This window comes from Ischnura elegans, chromosome 5 (genome assembly GCF_921293095.1).
Source record: "Ischnura elegans chromosome 5, ioIscEleg1.1, whole genome shotgun sequence".
NCBI classification, from domain to species: Eukaryota; Metazoa; Arthropoda; class Insecta; order Odonata; family Coenagrionidae; genus Ischnura; species Ischnura elegans.
Genome location: NC_060250.1, coordinates 99,746,327 through 99,760,762, shown reverse-complemented (window position 1 = coordinate 99,760,762; position 14,436 = coordinate 99,746,327).

The window sequence follows — 14,436 nt, the reverse complement described above, 5'->3', positions numbered from 1 at the left end:
TACCCCTCGCATGTGCATGTGTGTTGGTGAGTATATATATAGGCACATATATGCGGAGTGTGCCCTTTTATATTCCAGCGTTCGCTCACTCACTCGCTCCTCACACGACCGGCTCTCCTTCCCCACTCTGAACCCTCTCTCGAGGAACGTCACCCCCGCACTCTATCTGACTTCTCGCTATTTCCCATTTTATTTTAGTATCCTCTCATTTTGATGATTATTTTTGTTATTTGTCTTTACTCATCGGCATCGTTTTTCTTAGTTACTACCCCTTTCTCTCGCATGGATAGGCTTACTTTATTATTTTAGCCACAGCGTTGGCTTTGTTGCTTTGATTGATTGGGTATTTTTACGTTGATATATTTCGTGTCATTTTTCCATATATTTCCATCTCATTTGATAACTTCTTTCCTTTGTCCGAATCCAATCTTTTTGTGACCTTTTTAAGCGTGCTTAGGCACAAATTCTTTCACGAAAACTATATTTCATAGTTATTATTAAAAATCTTTCTTTATCGACGTCATTTTCCGGAGAAATTATAAAACTAGGGCGTTTTTACTTGTATATTCATTTCTGTTTCTGCCAGGAATTTATTTTTGTATCAGATACAATTTTGAGCTCGTACTTATTCTTCATTTTTTCGCATCCTATTGATTTGTACTCCATGTATTTATTGGTATCCTTTGTTCATTGACGTACTATTTATAATCCTTTTTTAGACATAAGAGGAACGGATACTTCTGTTATGAATTTTATTAAAATGCCATTGCTCATGTATTTAGTTTCTGTTTTTTTTCACTGTCATGCTCTTGAAGATGGAAGTATACATTTTTTACTTGTAGGTGCGAGAGGAGGTCATTTTTGTGAAAAATTCAAACCCTTGCTTTTATCGCGTTGTCGTATTTTCATAAGTTTTTAAAATATTACATTTTTTCCCGCCTGACACCTCCTGTGTGTGTGACGTGGGCGTTTTTCTGCAGTGCGTCTTTTTTGTTGCGGGGAATTTCAACCGCTAAATCCCATTGCGACTATCCTTCCCTCTCTCTTCGCCTTGTTACTTACATACGTATCCATTGACTTTTATTTTGTATGCATACACGTTTCGCGGCCACTGGATGGTAGGCGTGGGGTTGTGGCTTTTGTAAACGTCGCGACACGCGGAAAATAGGGACTGGCACGCGCCGAAAAATATGCTCGTTTTCGGTTTGGCGGTAGTTGACGGTGACATCGTGGTGGTCGTGTCCCCATAGAGCTTAAGGGAGAACCCGCCAGGAAGAAAGACCACCGTCGAATTTTTAGACCGTCTTTTTATTTTTTTAGCACCCCTTGTTTTCTTTCCACCTGGTGATTCAAAGGGAAACACGAGCCTCGGTCATCGGGTGACTATTTTCAGCTCCTTCTAGGCTTCACACTCTCACGAGCGGAAAACGGAGCCGAAAACGAAAGGCAAGGACGTCACCAGACGTCACATCCTATCCCTTCGTACACGTGCATAAAAAACATATATACGATGACGAACACGTAAGTTCTCTCGTGCTCATTTCTCTCCCTTTAACTATCATGTCCTCTTCGGTATCTCTCAACGCACACCGTTCATCAGAGATGTATAGCATGCATTGCATGCATATTGCAATGCATACTATACATCTCTGATGAACGTTGTGAGTTGATAAGCGTTTGCATAATATACTGTGCATCTCTGATTGTCGGAGTACGTTGATTAAACGTTAGGAAACAGACAGAAATGGATGTGCGGTGTAAACTTGTGAAATGGCCAAAAACGGATAGAAAGGGATTGGAATCGACTGAAATGGAAATTTGAAGCAGACTTATGAAAAGGGCAAAAATGGACAGAAACAGGTAGAAATGGACTGATACGGATGTAAATGCTAGAATAGAAATAGCTAGAATGGCCATACATTGAATAGCCATAAAATAAGAGAAATGGAAATAAAGTGCGCTTGTTTTTGAAGTTGCGTACCTACCTCTCGGTATCTCCTCTGTGTTCCCCTTCCGTGTGATTTTCCCTGTGGAGAGGATAAGGGTTGAAGAAACTGCGTTAGATAGGGAGATTTCGAAATTATTATGTAGATTCATCTTTATTTATGTGCCACTATACATTTTGGTACTAGATTTTTTCCATCTGTTTGCACTGCCTTAGGTATTGAGAAATCAAAAATAGATCTGAGACATAGAGAGGACAGAGCGGCAGGATATTGCAAATCTGTTTTAGGGTTTCCTATGAGAATTGGTTCATGAATTAGTTTAATTTTTCTTAGTTAGCCAGTGCTGATCGTATTGCTGAAATATAATCATGTTTTCAACGTGAGTGGAAAGTGTGATTCTAATCCAAATCAGTAAAGATATCACCAATTTCATTTTCAACGGCGTTTTTTTTTCAGCCGTATGACCAAAAGAAGGCACAAGGGCACGGGCACAAGAAGTGTGCAAAAAGTTTCTAAAGTGGTAAAATATTTTTAGCACTGGTATTACGTTTAACAATAGATTACTCGAAGCTATTTGCGGTAGATTCCCTATATGTACTCTGTTTTGTATTTCCTTTCTAAATAGTTTTACCGAACTTTTCCCATAAGTAATGTAGTGCACAGCTATAAATGCGAAAACAGGTTGAAATATATATTAATGAACAAATGCTCCTAATCTTCATACAATATCAATAAGGCTATAGCCCAATGAAATATATAACAGAGAAAATATGGGGAACTTACCACAATGAGTTTTGAGTAATATTTTATTAAACGCATTACTTGCGCTAAAAATGATTTACCACTTCAGAAGCATGAGGATTATTTTCTTACGTCGTAACTTATCTTCCTCTTCCATCTATATTCTTTTAATGAATTGTGCTTTCGGGTCTAAGTGAAGTCTTAATTTGAAACGAGTGCATGGGTGGGAATGGAGTCAAGGGAAGATAATGCGGCAGGATATTGTTCAGCTGTTGAGGGAGACGACCGTAATACTTGGCCTTTTGCGTCGTTATAATTTGCCCGCAAGATGGTAAGGGAAAGATTATTTGGGAAATTGGGTCAGAGGAGTTGAGTGAAACCCGGCGCCAACTATGGTGCGGTCTTTACGATAGGCGTCAGTGGGTCTTAAACTTTTTACGTCCCATTCCACATGGGCGCTGTATTCCTCCCAAAGTGCTTTCCGCAGAGCACCCAAATAGGTTTGGGTAGTAAGCATGAGAAATATAGAGTTACTTTTGGAGGAAAAGAATGATGAAAGGAGACAAGTGTCTAAAGAATATCCCTTTTGCCAGAAGGTCCCAACCAGTCCCAACAGTTACTTTTTTACGTCTCATCAGGCGGATGGTGAGAGAGGATGGAGCTTTAAACGTGATGTCCCAGAAAAGATCACAGAATGCAGTTGGGAGGTCTAAAATACGAGTCATGGCCTAATAAGAGGATAGCCAGAACCCTAGCAGTCACAACAACCCAAATAAATGTGCATTAGTGTCAGGGTCTCGGGTAGGAATGGTATCCATCCAAATGATTGCATGTATTGGAGTTGATATTAAGCCTATCTAATTTTGCATAAGTCCGCGGGAAATCAGACCAAAACCCGTAGTTGATTGTTTAGTACACGGTTTGACAATTGAATTGGTATTGTCAATAGCGAGGAAAATAACTAATTAGTTGTTTGTGAAGTATTATCCTTCCGGATTGAATTTGGTAGCATCATCGCTGCTTGTTGTCTTCATTATCTGTGATATAGCTCTGGCGAGTTTCATTGGCATTCCCTCAATGAGACTACATATTTTATAAAGATACTTGATCTAATACGGTTTTGGTCCTCATGTAAAAATAGAACTGTGGTTGCCGTAGCCTTCGTTAATAGAGCAATCTGTATTTATATTTTCTGATAATATTTTGGATACATTTTATCAGCCCTCTTTCTCTTATTGGAAAGATAGCATCGAAGTTAAACTCTGTTGAACTTGTATAATAAGAACTTTTGGCCTCATTTATGTCACCCTAGCGATGGAGCGTCTACTTCTCCGCAATATCTACTCCAGTTTTTTCCTTTTATTTTTTCTGAACAATCAATCAACATCCCCTCAATTTTCCATTGGCTCAGAGTTTTCCGCGGCGTTGATTCGTTGATTTTTCCTTGTGGGTCTGAGGAGGGGCTATCAAGATAGCGATTTAATAATTGAGGAAATTAGATTTTCAGTGGGTCATCAAGTTAGCGTCTTCAAGTCGAATTTAGGACTTACAGTTCAGGAAAACGGTTTGCTTGGAGGACTAATTGGTTCAGTTACCACCCAGAGGAAACGGAGAAATATTCCGTAAGGCTATTAAGTATTTTAATTACTTAATATTACGCAGAGTTCTACTCATTTATTGCATTTCGCCGTGGTTGTGAATCACTATGATTTGAATTAGAGTGCTAGTTAGTGGTGGTATTAATCGTGCACTTATTTTTGGCCGATTTCCAAATGCTTATTAGTGCTTTTTGAAATGTGCAGCAATTCCACAGAGAAAAACTTATTTTTCTTGGCCGGAATTTGAACTCGGATATTCTGAATCCTGGTTTTTTTCTTAGAATCTCTGCAATTTAATGTGTACTTGCTGGTATCTCTGTAAAAAAGCAACTGCTGACTAATCTGCGGTTTTTCCTTGAATAATGCCATTAGGAAATTTTTTGCATAATAAGTCTACGGGCAATGAAGATATTACGGACAGATTTTCAGGAATTTGCATGTATCGAACTGCGTTATATCACAAAAATAGTCGCCGTTATTGCGTTTGATAAAAATAGCTGTACAATTTATACATAAGTTTATTGAATTATTGTACAATTATTCCGTTATAAATGTGTGATTTGCGAATTACAATAAAAATATTTCGGGTATATAGCCATCAAAAGTGGTGAATAGAACTCCTTTGTTTAACATAATGATGAATAAGAAGCTTGGTATTTTGTACTTATATTTGTGGGCGCCAGTTTCTGTAATTCCGTGTAGTTAATCTTTTGCTGCTTCTAGATTTCGTAGGAGCGTGTCTGAATAAAATTAAATGTACCACATACATAGGGATCACAAATAAAGAAATGTGTCTAATTCATAGCGGATTTCATCTTAGACAGGAATTGAGTGCTTAAAAATAGTATTTTTTCGCTTTAATATTTTAGCGTAATCATAGCAGAAATTCTGCCCCTCAGTATTCAGTGGCCTCACTGGCGTTGGTTCAGCTTTCAGTGCGCAGTTTTGCCACCTCTTCAAGGCTATTAGAATGAACAACTAACAGTAAAGGTAATTTTTGTTTTGAGATTTTCGCAGCCTTTAGTTGCACAAGTGTAATCCATTTTCAGGTTTACTGCTGCGTAGAACGAAACTTTGGGCAATAAAAGTTCTTTTCACGGAGCAGTAAACTAAAAAATAGACTACACAAGTACAGGTAATGATTGTAAATGAATCGGAGTAGAGTAACTTTTAAGCCATGGCTTGTTAGCGTTGCGCATTAAGGTTTTCGCTGGTTTTTCACCCCCCCTTTCTTGAGTGGGCGTTTTCCTGCTGTGGGTTTTTTACCAATAAGGACGAAAGTCAATTCCCTTAGGTTTTTCCCAAGTTTTTCACATCTTTTTACACTTGATAAATGAAAGTTTGTTCACTTTTGATTTTTTTTCGTTTTAGCATACTTCTTTGCCTCTATTGTTATGAATTGACTTCATTTAATGTCAAGAGTAACTTTACAAAGCATTCCTCTGCTACTATTTAATGTATGACGAGGGGTTAGATGGAAGATTTTCTAGTCCCTTGGAGGTGGAGGAGCTGGAGGCGGAGGAGGAGATGGAGGGCTTTCTCGTCCCAATATCGCCCAATAAAGACGAATTATTATTATAAGCGCTCAGATAATTTTTGCACTTTCCTGTGGTGTAAGAATTGCTGGCGTCTTGTATGTTTGAGAAAGTTAAAAATAAAGAATGTGGGCGTCTGCTGAAATATCTCTTTAAAATAATTAATTGCGGAATGAATCGAATTTCAAACGCAACCCTCTTCTTTACCAAATCAGGCTTCCATATACATTTACTTATCTAAAAGATCATAAATCACGCCATCCGAAGGAAAGCAATCAAGGTGATTCTTTTGGACGAAATTAGTTTCGGTGCTCGTGCAATCATAAAAATGCTGGCGCTTCGACTTTGAGGTCATAACTTTTGGTTATTAGTCTTTGATGATGATGACTCACTCGTACTTGATTCGAGTGATAGTGATGGGCCTTTTTTGGTGTTTGGACCATCCGTTCGGTTATTGGCTGGGGCTTATATTTTTTGGATCAAATTGTGAGGTTTCAGGCGCTAACTTATGGAAATGTGAAGCAATCACTATCGCTAAAATATCTTGAAAATGTTCGCAATGAATGTAAACAACCAGCCCGGGTTTCAGCGAATGAATGCCATAGTCAAGGTATATCTAAATACACCTTAGTGGAAATAATTTGCTGAAATATTGTTTACTCTAAAAATTTCTAAGTTGGTTTTGTGATTAAGACCATATTTTTGGTGTATTATTGGCGTTATCTGCATAGCATTGATACGGAGACTGAGAGAAAAAAAGAAAAATCGCGGAATTGACGGCGGTTTTTAGAAATTCACCAAAGATTGAGCATCAATTTGCCCTTAAAGGCCATTTCACACAACTCTCGATCAAGGAAAAATTTGAGTATACTAGCTACTACATGATAGCCCTTCAGTGTTACCTGAAACAGCACGAGAAAGCAACAGAGGTTTTTAAGCCTATTTAGGAGCCGTGCCTGATGCACAAGGGATAACGCTTTAAATTATTTTGAACTGAAACTATCGCTATAAAAAATCCATACCTGTTTTTGAGGAGCTGTACTAATCTCACTTCATTTAATTTGAAGGGTAACTTGGCAATTTATTCCTCTGATAATATCTCAATGTGTGACTAGGGGTTAGATCGAGGATGGGACTGTCTAGTCCCAATCTCGCACAATTAAGATGGATTTTTTTATTGTTATTATAAGCGCTCGGATAATTTTTGAGGATACTGGAGCCGTAGTAATTTTTCGGAGAATTAATGTAAAAAACCCTGCATTTCCCGTGCCTCCGCTTTTACTAAACCCCAACACCTCTTTCTACGGATTTTACAGGCATCATCTTCCCTCTCTTATTCTCCTCTCTATTTCGTTCACTTTCTTCTGCAGATTGTTGCATCTCCTCCCTCACCTCTCTCCCCTTCTTTCCACCACCGAATGAACTACGCACTATTTGTACCTTGAAGATGATGTAGCAACATCGAATCTTGGGTCGGAATGAATGTTTATAATCGTGGAAAATTGCAAGTGTTTATTTAAATGTGATGAGAGAAGACTGGAGGCGTTTGGAATGTGGTTGTGGCGAAGAATGGAGAAGGGGAAGTGGACGGAAAAGAGGAGAAACGACGAAGTGCTGGGCATGGTGGGTGAGGAGAGGGAGGTTTTACATGAGGTACGGAGGAGACATAAGGTATGGATGGAGGGAGTAGTTTGCGTGAAGGGGATTTAGAAAACAGTGTTCGAGGGTTGAACGTTAGGTAAGCTAGGGAGAGGAAGGAAGAGAAAAGGATTTTTAGATAAGATGAAAGAGACTAGGCCCTATTGTGACTTGAAGAGGGAAGTAAGTGGAGGAAGGGGAGGTTGACAGAATACTTTTTAAGTACTCCATGGAAACCTACCTTAATCGGAATAATACTATAATGATAATTTCAATATTGAAAAATTCCACTCCATCATGCTTGATTCCTTTTATTTTATGAAAAAAAAACTTCTTTGGGTACCTATCTCGCAGCAGATCACCGTTTTAAGCAAGGGGACTGCGTGGAGGAGGCTCAATTCCATCTCATAGAAGGCTGATTTCTGTTGCCTCTTCGGTCCCATTTTAATCGGTTTTCAACAATGTTCGTGGCGAGGTGATGAGTGCAATGCAAATCACTTTTTTCTATTATTTTTCAGTATAATGTTTGTTATTTCGAGGAATAGCATTGAGCTTTTATGAACTTGATAGATCACATCATCATGTAGATAAATTTTGGTTAAAACCCACTAATTATGCCTTATTTTTCTTTGCAACTCGGATCACTTTGTCCGTCAGCGACGCGAGTGGCGACTTTTGAAACCCATTTTAATGCGCGGTGGCTGACTACAAATTTAGAGGCCGACTTGAAGGTCCACTCTTTTGTAATATTCGTGGTTTTGGGAATGATCCTTCGGGAGAGGAGGACATGGCGTCAGGATGTGGTAAGGAGGATTCGCGAGGAGCTGTGAAGGGAAAGGCCGCTTAGTGTCGATGCGATGCCGTCCCCTCTCGCCGCCGCCACTTGCTTTGCCGCCCCCGCCGAAGTCACCACCGCAGCCGCCGCCGCCTCCTTCCTTCCTTGTACGGCGGCGGCCGCCTCCTCGCCAGAATTGGGCCGAAGGGAGAAAGCGGAAGGAGGGGGAGAGAGAGCAGTCGTGAAGAGTATTCGATCGACAGACGACCCCTTTGCCCTCTTTCTCTTCTTTCTCTCCTCTCTCTAACCCTTCGGCCTTGTTCGCAACGATTTAAATTGTCGTAACTGGTGCGGTGCGGCGGCTTACAAGCCTATTCTGAGGTCATTATTTGCTGATATTTTTCATATTATTATACGACAGATGAGAATAAGAAAGGGAACTTGAATTGATACATTTGCAAGTGAAATTTATAAGCTGATACTAAAAATGATAAAAAACCTAAATAGAGCGAGTAAAGAGAGACGGCTAAAACCTTGATATTGGAGCAGAAAAGTAGGTAAAGTAGCCCGTGTTATCTATTTTTGGTCCCTTGAGACTTGTATAAAGCTGTATCCACCTTCAAATCCAGGGATTATTCGATACTATGGAGTAGAAGGTTTGGAAGGGTTATTTCATAAAGATTTTGCCATATTATCCTATAGAGTGTGAAAATTATAGAAATATTTTTCCAGTTGTGATTTGTTTCCTTATTTTCGAGTTATTGATAGTGACAAATCGGTGTTCTAACTTTTACATGGAGAGGAGATGGGAAAATTGTCAAGGCATGCAGCCCTAGTTTAGCTACTATAAGCTAAACGCAGCATCCATCAACCACTTGCTAACAACGTTTTCGATGTGATATCTTCAAGTCCATTTCACACGACACACACCAAGGATAATTTTGAGTTAAGTAGTCTCCATGATAGCTGTCCATTACCATCATCATAATACCAACAATTTTAAGACTGGTTTGACGCAGTTCTCCATTCCGATCTCTTATCAGCCAGCCTTTTGATAGTGACGTATTTATTCTCTGTTACACCCCTAATAACATGTCCTGTATTACTAAATCGGGGTTGTGTCTTGCTCTTGATCCCGTCTTTCATCCATGTTTCCATCAGTCTATCACACCTCATGATGCGGCCAGGTGTGTTGTCCCGTCTTCTTCTTATGGGTTTTAGAAGACTTTTCTTTTCTCTTAATCTTCTTAGAAACTCCTATTATCTGTTCAATGTCGCCTGAATAAGGACGAGAATGCCCTAAGGCAAGCATTACATACATTGAGCAGGTATGAGGAATGTTTCACGTTGGTCGTGTCCGCGTTCATTTTTCGAGTTCTACAGTTTCGATACCAGCAGGGTGTTTGACGAGGCAACTATAGTCTCATACATACAATTCAGTGGGCTCTAAAATCCTGGGATTTTTACAAGGGCATGTATCGCATGTTTTAAGTTCTATCCTGCTGGACTGTGGCTCAAATTGTGTACAATGCTGCTACCTTGTGTACAATTATGTCCGATAGCTAGTAGCATTCGTTAACTAAAAGTGATAATTTTCTCTTGATAACAGGTCGCAGCAGTAGCATTAGTGGTGAAAGAATTTGGCACTAAAACATGGCATCCTTATTGATATAATGTTTAAAAAATAATTATCCCTCAGAGAATTGTTATCAAAATACAATTTCAACGTCGGAGGTCGGAACTGCACGATGAAAAATTCGCTGGATTTCTTTTCTCAGATTCAGGTGCTTGGGTTTTTATTATGACAATGGAAATGATTTTGAAGAGGATTCTTACAACAGTAATTTAAAGGTTGAATTTGATATCACTCCTATTGATTGATATTTTGTTGAATAAGAGTGATTATGTAAACAATAATTTTTCTAAGTTAAAGAAGGGCGTTGATATTGCACATGCATGCCGCATGTTTAAAGCACGGATATAAATTTAATGCGGATTCATATTGAAATAAGACGAAGGAACTAGGTCTTATTGATTAATTTAAGTCATTTTATTACCGAAAAAGATAAGGATGGACTCAATTTCTCAGAGAAAAATGAAGGCCCACTTATAACAAACGAATTAAGCTTTTGGGATGGGTTTCAAGAATCAGGAGGATAATTCAAATAAAAGAGAAAGATTAGACTAAATAAGGAGAGCGTGGTAACCAAATGGGTATAGGTCTTACCTGCTGATCGAGGGGTACTCCCTGGTACGAATCCCAGGTGACACCCCCAAACAAAAACCTGGATTTGATAGGTGATCCAGGGAAAGGAACTACCCCCTACCTTGAAACTCACAATCAAGTGGGTTATTTCGAGGTGAGCTCTACCCTTAACTATTCTAACCAACTTTCAGGTGGAATCAGTGAGTGAGATAAGTGAAAAGTTTAGCACGTTTGTTATTAAAAAGAAGGCTGTGGATGCGAAATAATTCGGCACCCGTTTTGATTAACCGGCTGCTACGTGCATTGAATAATAACTGTGCTATTACCTTTCTTTTTGTATGCACCAAGTTGATCACAAGGCCGAGAGTCGGGTTTTTTATTTAAATTTTAGTAGATTTCCAAACTTCTCCTCCGGTATAAAGTTTTAGTCGGATTATAATACCGCGATATCCTTGGTGGAATAGTTGAATGCTGAATTTGATTTTCTGTGCTCCAATTGCATCACATCCCTTACCGACCTTCCCTCCTCACTAGTTCACATGATCTTATCATTCAGCTGCCTTCACAGGTATCCAATCGTGAAACAGTACGTATCGCCATATCAGCTGAAGCATGCCATGGCGGACAGCTTGATTGGTTTGATTATTCTAGAGGCACCCTAATTATGGGGTCATTTGTACCTTCATGTAGTTAAGTAGGTCATTAAGGCTAAATTATGAGGAGACAATATGAGGCGAAACCAGTTTGCCATGAGCCAGCTGCCTGCGAAGTAGCTCTAAATACTTAGTGTTTAATTTTAAATCTAACATATGGATTGTATTTATATATTATCTAGTCAACGCCTTAGAAAATGCTGATATACCGTGGTTACTTCATCACCAAGACATATTACTACTCAGATCATCATCACCGGTCTTTCAATCCAAATATAGGTAGTTTGATGAAGGTCTCCAATCAGTTCTTTAATTAGTTAATTTTTCACATATAGTTCTCTCTCTTATCATACCTTGCGTTCCATATATTCTATTCAAAACATTCATTTTCCGTTCTTGCTATCCTCTTTTCATTCGTTGATACCTACTTAGATCATTCTTAAGAAAATGATGACTCCTATATCACATTATTTCGATACCATTTATGTGCCTAGAGAAAATTTGCGATGTGAAATGTTTTACATAGCTTTTCCGGAATTGCCTTAATGTGGTAATCACGAATGAAATATAGTTGGATGCCCAAAAGTAATTTTTAGATTTATTTTCTGTCAAATCAAGCTTACTCTAACGTTTTTTTTTCGACAGATATATCATATCATTCACGCTTCAAATCGTGCTTGTATGCGAGTATGATCTGATATTTTCTGTTGCTACTCTTTTCCTTCGGATGGGAGGAGTGCCATCAATTTCACGATAACATTTTCAACCCCACGAGTTTGCGGGGTGAAAATGGAACGCTATGCGGGAAACGGCGTTGCTAGCGGTGAGTTTGATATCTCGTTCCTCTTTTTTTCTCTATTATTTTGTTGTAACGGAAACGGTCGAACACTTCCCGTTTCCACCCCTCCCGGATCCATTCCCCTTCTGCGGGCCGTGTTCTTTTCTGGGACTGTAGAATATTAATTCGCCCGCCCGCATGATGTTAAAAGGGAAATAGGGTTGGACTGAATGGAAGGTGAATGTAGATGCGTGGAGAGACTGACTCTGCCCGGGGATGTTCGGTTGAGCCACAGGATGTTCTCCGCTATCGCCGTGCGCCAAGTTCGTATTTTTCCGAACTTTTATTCTTTAGAGAGAAACTAGATTTTCCTTTTCGTTGCATTACCGTCTAGTGCTTTGAAGGGTATAATGCCTTAAAAGCCTATTCCGTGTGAGATGGATCTGATATTTTTTATTTAACTACAATAGGGTGGTTTCCTATTATTTTTTTATTGCCTAAATGGAAAGATTTTTACTCCTGGAGAACGTATTTCACTCTTTTAGATTTTTAAATGACGATATCTATTTTTTCGTGATTAAATGAAAAATGAAAATATTCAAGCGCGCGAAAACGCGACGGCTAAGTATGAATGCCGGGAAAACTCCGTGTGACGTCGTTCTGGTTCCCGCTGCCGCAAGTGAGGTGACCTTGGGGCGAGGCTTTGAGCGCTGATACGACGCAGGATGCTAGCAAGTAGCAGAGTACCAAGCTAGCTGGTAGCGCTTGGCTTAAATAAGGATTATTAATACCTTATCAAACGAAGAAAACTTTCCGACCTTAGCCAGTTTTAATAAGTGATTATTAAGACATGTTTCCCTGAGCTCTGTGCCTCATGCATGCACTGGTAAACTCAGACGATGTAGAACTCCTATCTACTCGTATAGAAACTAGGTCCCTGTGACGTCACGTGGAGTGGCATCGCATGGGCGCCAATCTGGCCGTTTTCAAATTAGAATAAAAATTGACCATTGCCATTCGTCTAAAGCGGTATTTCTAAAACCAAATAATTTGTATATTATGAATACACTAATGGTGGGTAACGAATCGCTATCAATGCCTTTCGTTTTCTTTGATGAAGGAAACTACCCTATTGCCTCTTATTATAATTTATTGCTTTATATCTTTCCTTTGTTTTTTGTTACTAAGAGTACTTAATCACGTTCTAGTTGTCTATTTACTTTAATTTTAATCAATCACTTTTGTTCTCTATTTATAAATATCTCTGTTTCTCAATTTTCACAACGAAAAATATAGACTGCAAAGAAAAAATTTAGGTAGGTACCAATTCAAAAAGGGACGAAAATTATCTTGCGTCAAGTTGACTTCTTGACTGCTCAGCGTTGCTTACGTGCAACGGTCTATTCTAAGGATTAGGTGACGAGTAGGCAAAAATAACTTTCATTTAATTGTAGTCTCTAACACACAAAGGTCTAAAGCAGGTAATTAAGTGACACATGGAAAATAAAATATGTGAAATAGATACAGGTATTTGCGCCTCGAGATTTGCGTGCAGTGATTTCACGTATATGAGTCTGGGTTTGCATTTTGCTCTCTATTGAAAGGCTGCTCACGCTGATGTTTATTTCGCTACCAGTGATATTATGCTTCGAAATGACGAAGTTTTGAATGAATTGGGCACGAATATTACAAAAGAGGATCCTCAAGTCGGTCTCTAAATGCGTTGTCAACCACCGCGCATTTAAATTGGTTTAAAAAAGTCGCCACTCGCGTCGCCGACGGATAAATTGATCCGAGTTTCATGGGGAAATAAGGTATAATCAGTGGTTTTAATCGAAATTTATATACATGATGATGTGGTCTATCAAATTCACAAAAGCTCAATACTATTCCTCGCAGGTGCAAAATTTGTACTGCAAAATATAAAAAAGTGGATCGCAATGCCCTCATCACCATGCTGCGGAAATCTCTGAAAAGATTAAAATGCGACCGAATTGGAAACAGAAGTTAGCCTTCTATGGGAAGGATTGGTCCTCCTATATGCAGTAGGGTGGATCGGAAAAATCGATTTTTTCAAATCCGTTTGGCGCTATGAAAAAAAGTTGTGGGACTAATCAAAAATAAGGCCTGAAAAAATTGAGACCTCTAGGTGAACCCCTGATCCTCGCTCAAATGCCACTTTGGGGGGGGGGGGGGGAAAGGGTTAAAAATTCGAAAAATTTAATATTTTAAGGTCATTCCCTATAAATTTTGCCGAGTTACTTTCCTTCTAGTTCAAATATTTCGTGCTTTTTGACGTATCTGCCATAGTTATGCCAAAAATGCCAAATTTGAGTCCGCGTCCGCGAAGAAAAATTCCAACGCCCACGCACCGTCGCGGATAGAAGAGCGGCGGGCCGATCCAGTCCCCTCCCCGTTCGCTTCTCTCCCTACCACGCCTCCAATACAGCAAAATACATCCTGCGTGTGCTGCTAGGAGGGCGTTCATCTTTGATAGTATAAATTGGTACATGGTAGAAGGTAAAAAAGAATGCTTAGTGAGAAGACTTGGTCCTTATTTGGCGTC